Below are 7,626 nucleotides of genomic sequence, written 5' to 3' on the forward strand. Positions count from 1 at the left end.
AGCAGAACCATTTTAAAGACTGTGATGTTATCTTTAGTTACTAATAATGAAAAAAGAACCCAATTAAGTAGAAGTGCACCAATATATCTGTTGCATAGTGGGCTGGCACCAATAAAAGGAAAATTAGCATTATTGGCTGTCAGCTTTTTTTGGCTGGTATAGCCAATAATGTCACCGATAAATATAATATGCCTTTTGGCCAGGGTCCCCAGATGCTGCATGTGTGTGCACAGTTGCACGCATGCACATGACCAGGAATGCAGCCAGGCAGTGTGGAGAGCGGTGCCCTGCAGGCAAGTCGTTGGAGGGAAAGGGTATTGGGGGTGGGCAATGGAAGGAGTTTGTGGTGGGGGAAGGGGGGATGGGGACAGATCAAGGCCCTCACAGTGAGGGAGGGAGTGGGGCAAGGGCAGAGGCTAGGGGTGCTGCCCAGCCAGGACAGTAAATGGAGTCCCAGGGTCAGGGTGGGGAGTAGGACAAAGCCGCAGGCAGCTCATCCAGGGGGCATGGGGAGTGTGGGAAAAGAGGGTGGCTCCTTGCCATTGCATGCACCTCCAGGGGAGGCATGTGCTCCCCAGATTTGTGCATGGGGCAGAGGCAGGCTGCCCACTGTGGGCTCAGGACTCTCTGCTCTGCTGCCTCTGTCCCAGGAGCTGCACTCTGGCCACATGTTCCCTGTCCATTCGGCAGCGGTGGTAGCAGCGAGTTGTGACTTCTGTTGCCAGGTAGGCAGGAGACATGCAGCCAGTGCATGGCTCCCAGGGTAAAGGCAGCAGAGCAGAGCACCCCAAGCCTACAGTGGCAGCTTGCCTATGCCCTCGCTTCACTCGGCTTAGCTCCTGAAAGTGTCCCAGCACTTAAAAATGGTAGTGGCAGTGCTTGAATTAAAGCTCATTCAACAAGTTTTAGTTCAAATGCTCCAGCCGTCATTTTTAAATACTGGGTTACTTATCCCCTGGACGAGCCACCCACAGCTCTATCCCACTCCCTGTCTCAGCCCCAGGGTCCCATTCACTGCCCTGGCTGGGCAGTGCCCCCTGCCCCACTCCCTCCCTCACTGAGGGGGCCTTAATCTGCCCCCACCATGCCCCTTCACAGACTTATCTGCAGAGAGCTATGCTCCATGCTTCCCTGCTGTACTCCTGTAAATCAGTTATCAGATCTGTATTGGCTGATATGCCTGGTGAATAATCAGCTATCAGTATCAGCCAAGAAAATCTTTATTGGTGCATCCCTACGATTAAGTATACACATTTTAGCAGTTCTTTGGGAGAAGTACCAAATGACACCACTGGTTCTCCCTAAAAACAGTGTACATAAGAAAATGGTTCTTTATTTCAAGATTGTGAAATAATACATGAGAACATTCTCTATTTTTTCAGTCTTTGCAGATTGACTACCATAGGCTGCACACATCATTCCTTCTTCTTTAATATTTATAGAAAAAAACTTAAGCATGAGGTCCCTGTACATCTTATAGGCTAATGCTTCCTTGCACTTAGGCAACAATAAATCATTTAAAGTACATATTGAAGCATTTTTCTGACTATGAAACCTTAGCCCTGTTAAGTTTTGAATTGTTCATTCTCCTGAGAATGGTTCAACAAAGTTTCCCAGTGGCAAGCTTTCATAATTCTCTACTTCTCTGTACTCAGTATTTAATCATTGATGCTCTGTAAAGAAACATGAAATACAATTTGTGATATTTTTATCATGAAAAATTTATAATAAAAAACTGAAAAGTAATGTGGCTCTTGCTGCTTTAGACTTGACAATATATTTTCCCTGTCTCTGCTCCATTTTGTATGTTTGTTGGCTGAAAACAAGCAGGTTTCCTGTCTGATTTTTGCCATCACCTGAGCCCTTCAAAGGTGTTCAGCTTGCAGAAGTTAAGGCGTTCAGTCTTGCTAGTAATTTTTGAAAATCTTGAGCCGTAGTTCTCATAGATCTCTGAATTCCAATCATGGTTGCAAAGGGACAAAACCTAACACAGACCAGTGCAAAAGAAGGATTAAGGGATTGTATTAAATGTGGCTGTGGAGTGAGGTCATTTAGGTATACATACGATTTGGAATTCCTGGATCAACAAAGTTAATTGGAATTGTATGTTGGTGCATATAAGCAGACAGAAGCATTAATATGAATGAGATGGTATAATAAAACGTATGCCTAAAAATTGAAATGAGAACTAGTTGAGGCATTTCTTAGACTATTTTAATTTCCCTCAGAATGTAAGTTTATTTTAAAAAGCTCAGTTTGTCTTTTTTTCAGCCTGACTTTTCCTCCAGTTGCTCTGATTTGGATCATGAGGAAGAAGTGTGATGTCAGCTTTCCCATTTTAGGAATAAAGAAAATAATTCTTAGAATTCAAAGATGGCCCCTTCAGTACCACACAGGACTGATTAAAGCAGATCTGCAAAATTCACTGTAATAAAAAAGTCCAAAAATCAGTGTGAAACCTTCAGCTCTCCTCATCAGCTAGCCAAAGCTCCTTTGCCACTCTAGCTGTGGCAGTTAAGTTTCAGAGGCGTGAAGACAGAATTGTTGAATGTATTTTTTTTCTCTTTTCAGGTGATTTGTAAAGTATGTAAGTGTTGGAAGCCAAATTCAGATACCTTATAAAACAGGGTTCTCAACCTTTTTGTAGTCAGGGCACACCTCAAAATGCCAGCTCTTAGCTTTCACTCCTTTTTTTGACTAAAGAAAAATATAGAGCAATTGTAGAGCAATTCTTCTGTAGTGAAGAGCTCAGACCACAGCAGTTCAGAATGATTTTGACACTGTAGATTCCTGCTTGAAATCTCTGGGTTTATTTTGTGAATCACATGTAGGTGTTTGCACACTTAAAAGTGCACCCTGAAGGCCAGGGTACCCTGCTTGGAAATCACTGATATAAAACAACAGTGAAAATCTGATGCCATGAAATGCCACTATGCTTCAGCTCTCCTCTGTATGGACCAATTCAAGCAGCAAGAGAGCAAATCATTCTTTAAGCCAATTCAAACGTGACTGTCCTTCTGAGGTTGCATCTGACTTCCCATCTGGCCTAAGTTTCAACTAACTTCACTGACTGTATCAGCAAAAACTGCAAATGCAAAGGTCTGCAAGTCCATGTCCATTCACAGTGCTGAGCTGCACATGTGAATCAGTATTTCTTTTTACAATTCCATGCTAAATATATACAGCTGCAATACATTGTTCAGTTAAGTTGACTCCCCAGGAGAGAAGAGAGTCCAGTGGATGAAACTATAAGAAAACAGGACTGGAAGGAACCTCATCTAATTCAACCCCTCTGCTCAATGTAGTATCATCCCTATCTAAACCATCATATAAATGTGTCTGGCCTGTATGTAAAAACTTTCAGTGATGAGGATTCTACAGTCATTCTAGGCAATCTGTTCTAATGCTTAATCACCCATAGTTCTTTCTAATAGCTAAACTATTTTGCATTTTATACTTATTATTTCTTAGCCTGTCCTCTGTGGACACAGGAAACAGTTGATTGCCATCCTCTTTATAACATCCCTTTTTCTATTTGTAAACCATTATCAAATCTCCCTTAAGTCTTTTCTTCCCCAGGCCAACTTAGCCCAGTTCTTCCAGTGTTTTCTCATCTGTCAAGGCTGGGCACTAGCTTGGACTGCAAAAGAGCAGTCTCTGCTAGTGATATTTTTATGATCTTGAACAGGCCACTTAGCATCTGTCTATCTCAGTTCTCTTCTAACGTAATATAAAAAAATGCACTTATGAATCTCATGATATGAAAAGGAGGGAAAAAAACTTCAAGGAAAAGCCAGTCAAAGGTGTGACTTTGTAGGAACAACGTACGAAGAGGCTCTTGGACCATGATCACATTATCAGACTGCCTCCTACAGATGTTTCCCAATATGCTACCTGGCTGTTTGTATCGACTTCCCATCATGGTTTCTTCACATCAGTCTCCTTTCCCCCTCACTACACTCATCTCCAAGCTCCTGCTAATAGGCCTGCATCCACAGGATTTAAGTAGCACAATACAAAGCATCCATACCCTCCACATTCTAGCTTCTTCTGTAGAGAAGCAACTGAGTTCTCACAGTCATAATGTGCACGCTCTCTCTTCTCTCTGCTTGTGTGATGTATCTTCTTTACCCTTGCCCTTTGTCTCTCTCTCCTGTTTAGGGGCTCTTTAGGGGAGGGACAGTTTCTTATTCTGTGTTCAATGCTGAAAACAATAGAGCCCAGTTTTCAGTTAACTTCTAGATGCAGATCTTGCATCTGTGTGGGGGAAGTAGACTAAACTGGTAGGGGCCAAACTTTCTGACAAGCAATCTTTGAGTAGACAGGCAGGCAACTTGGCAGGCCAGCCTTTTTGGCACCAGCCTTTTTGGCAAGTTAAGCCTGTGCCCTCTCCAAGTGTCACTCTGATCTTTCCTTCGCTTCTGCTCTCTACCGAATCTCCTATGTGCAATACGCAGAGGCTTCCTGTGCCACTTGTGGCATGTGTTGCAAGTTGGCTACCCTTAGACTTGAGATCTCTTACAACCCTACTATCATAAATAGTCATGTGAACAAGTTACAGCAGACAGGAGCATACTCTTTGCACTGCATAGGATCAAGGAAGCTCAGAGGGTGGGAAACAGGAACCCAGGACCAAATGCCAACTGGTAGGACTTTTGGTGCCCTTGGTGGTGGGAGAGGGGCCTAGTTCTTAATTTCCCACACGTGGCTGTTGCCTCAACACAAACTCCCTGAACATGGACTAGTGCAACAGTAGTGGCTTGGGCTTCTGGGGACTGCCGTTCTGGTGCCCTGTCCAAGTCAGCACTCCAGGTTAGTGCCCTGCTTGCCTACCCCTAGTAGTTATGCTACTGCCCAGAAGTGTTTCGGCAATCAGTCACTACCAAGTTTCTGGAGAGGAAAAGGGACTGTCCAAGTTTGACAGCAGCATTTTTTCTGGGGTGGATGGGCAGTAGGAAGGAACCTGAAGGCCATCTGGAGCAGCAGCATGGGGACAGGTCAGTATTGAAGGATGTGGGAACCTGAGATTGCAGAATCTGAGGTAGCTTTCCCTTTCCTTCTCTCCTGATAGCCTATCCCATTGGTCCCATATCACCTACATTACAGAGCTTCTATCTTATTGACTTGAGTTGGAGCAAAACTTTCCATTAAGAATAATGCTCACAGCAATGTTTACTTAGAAGTGGGTGGGAAATATGGCTGCAGAAATGCAATTTATTATGATTCTTTTACCTGGATTGTAATAAATTTTGCATAAGAATGACAGTTCATAGTTCCATTTCCCCTCTTAGAATTTTGTGTACATCTTAGCAATATGAGAATTGCACAAGAGAAGATTATACGTGGATGTGCTCAAAAAGGGAGCAAAGGAAGGAGGAGAAAGAAGAGGAAGGAATAAACCAAAGTAAACCCATTACAATTTTTTTTTCCTATAGTGTTTTCTCAAACCTTGGAAAATCTAAGTGAGTTATGGTTGCCCATGCAGACGTTGCTTACTCATTCAGTTCCATAGATCTCACTGACCTTGGCAGTATCATTTTCTTCATTGATTTCCTGACATGCAGAAATGGCCTAATGGCCTCCATTTTCAGTCCTAACTCAGAGATGAGTCCCATATGCCCTACTTGGGCAAATAATTTCCTTACTTTCAATTGGGACTAACTGCTTGAAGGAAGGGAAAAAGTTCCATGTGTTTTATCTCTCCCTATCTATATATTCAAGCAATTCTTGTATATTACCTCTTAGTAAAAAGCAAACTGTCTCTGAAAACCAGAGATTACTAAACTGTCTGTGGACCGCTGGCAATCTGTAAAGCTAAGGTAAATGGCCTGCAGTTTTTACTGAGCCACCCTCCTTTTCAATTAGAAGCTTGATGATAAGGGTGCATGATGGCCTGCAAGAAATTTTGAGGGTTGACCATGGTTCATTGGTCCAAAACATTCAGGAAACAGTGCTGTACACAAATTACACCAACCATCATGTCTTTAATTGCAGATATGTCTGGTTTTTAATGTGCTTATTTCAAATACTGTATGTCAGACTCAAGACCCATGTCCAGATGAGTCATTCCTCAAGGATACCATTCTTTGGGCTCAGAGCAAGACAATCCCATGGCAGAGGAAAGGGGGCAAAGGGGCCAGGAAGCCCCTTTGGTTAACCAGGGTCATCCAGGATACCTTAAGGGCAAAAAAAGTAGCATACAGGAAGTGGAAGCAGAGGATAGCTAGCAAGGAGGAGTACACTTCCTTGGCCCACACTTGCAGGGAGTCAGGAAGGTCAAGGCAGCTCTAGAACTCAGGCTAAAATCCTTCTTTAAGTACATTGGGAGCAAAAAGAGGGTGCAGAGTAGCATAGGACCCCTACAGGACAGGCAGGGGGGCTTAGTGACGGATAGCAGGGGTGGGGCAGAGCTCTTCAATGAGTTTTTTGCCTCTGTCCTCTTAAATAGGAATCTAGACGAACCCTCATTATGTATCACGGACATCAACAAGGGGAACGTTGGCCAACCAACAGTCAGTGCTGACACGGTAAAGGGACACTTGGAGGGACTGGACATGTTCAGATCACTGGGACCAGAGGAACTCCACCCATGAGTATTGATGGAATTAGCGAGTGTCATAGCTGGACCACTAGCAAGAATATATGAGCACTCGTGGTGCTCAGGTCAGGTCCCAGAGGATTGGAAGAGGGCCAGTGTCATCCCAATCTTTAAGAAGGGGAGGAAGGAGGATCCAGGGAACTATAGACAGGTCAGCCTCACCTCTATCCCAGGGAAAATCCTTGAAAAAATTATCAAGGAACACAGCTGTGGGAGCCTGCTGGCTAATGTGATGTGGAGGGGTAACCAATATGGGCTTATAGCAGGCAGGTCCTGCCTGACTACTCTAGTTTCTTTTGACAAGGCCACCAAATGTTTAGATGCAGGACTCGAGGTGGATGTCATCTATCTGGACTTCAAGAAGGCCTTTGACATGGTATCCCATACCATTCTTATTAATAAACTGAGGGGATTTGCCTTGGATGATTATACGGTAGAATGGGTAGAAAACTGGCTCAGGGGGTCGCACTCAGAGGGTGGTGGTGGATGGGTCAGTGTCAACCTGGAAAGATGTGTGCAGTGGAGTCCCTCAGGGCTCAGTTCTGGGGCCAGTGCTGTTTAACATCTTCATCGATGATCTGGACAAGGGTGTGGGAAGTACCCTGTCCAAATTCATGGATGACACAAAAATATGGGGTGAAGCTAACACCCTGAAGTGGAAGAACCAGATCCAGCCTGACCTCAACAGGTTGGGGAAGTGGGCAGAGAACAGCAGGATGCAATTCAATAAGGACAAGTGCAAGGTGCTGCATCTAGGGAGAAAAAACTGCCATCAGAACTATAGGCTGGGGGGCAACCTTCTCAGCACAACTGAGGCTGAAAGAGATCTTGGAGTCACTGTTGACTCCAGGATGAACGTGAGTCATCAATGTGATAATGTAGTTGGCAAAGCCAATTGCATCTTGTCATGCATCTGTAGGTGCTTCACAAACAGATCCAAGGAGGTGATTCTCCCTCTCTACGCGGCACTGGTCAGGCCGCAGCTGGACTACTGTGTCCAGTTCTGGATGCCGCAGTTCAAACAGGAT

Source organism: Gavialis gangeticus, unplaced genomic scaffold (assembly GCF_001723915.1).
Source record: "Gavialis gangeticus isolate Ggan-Ray unplaced genomic scaffold, GavGan_comp1, whole genome shotgun sequence".
Lineage (NCBI taxonomy): Eukaryota > Metazoa > Chordata > Crocodylia > Gavialidae > Gavialis > Gavialis gangeticus.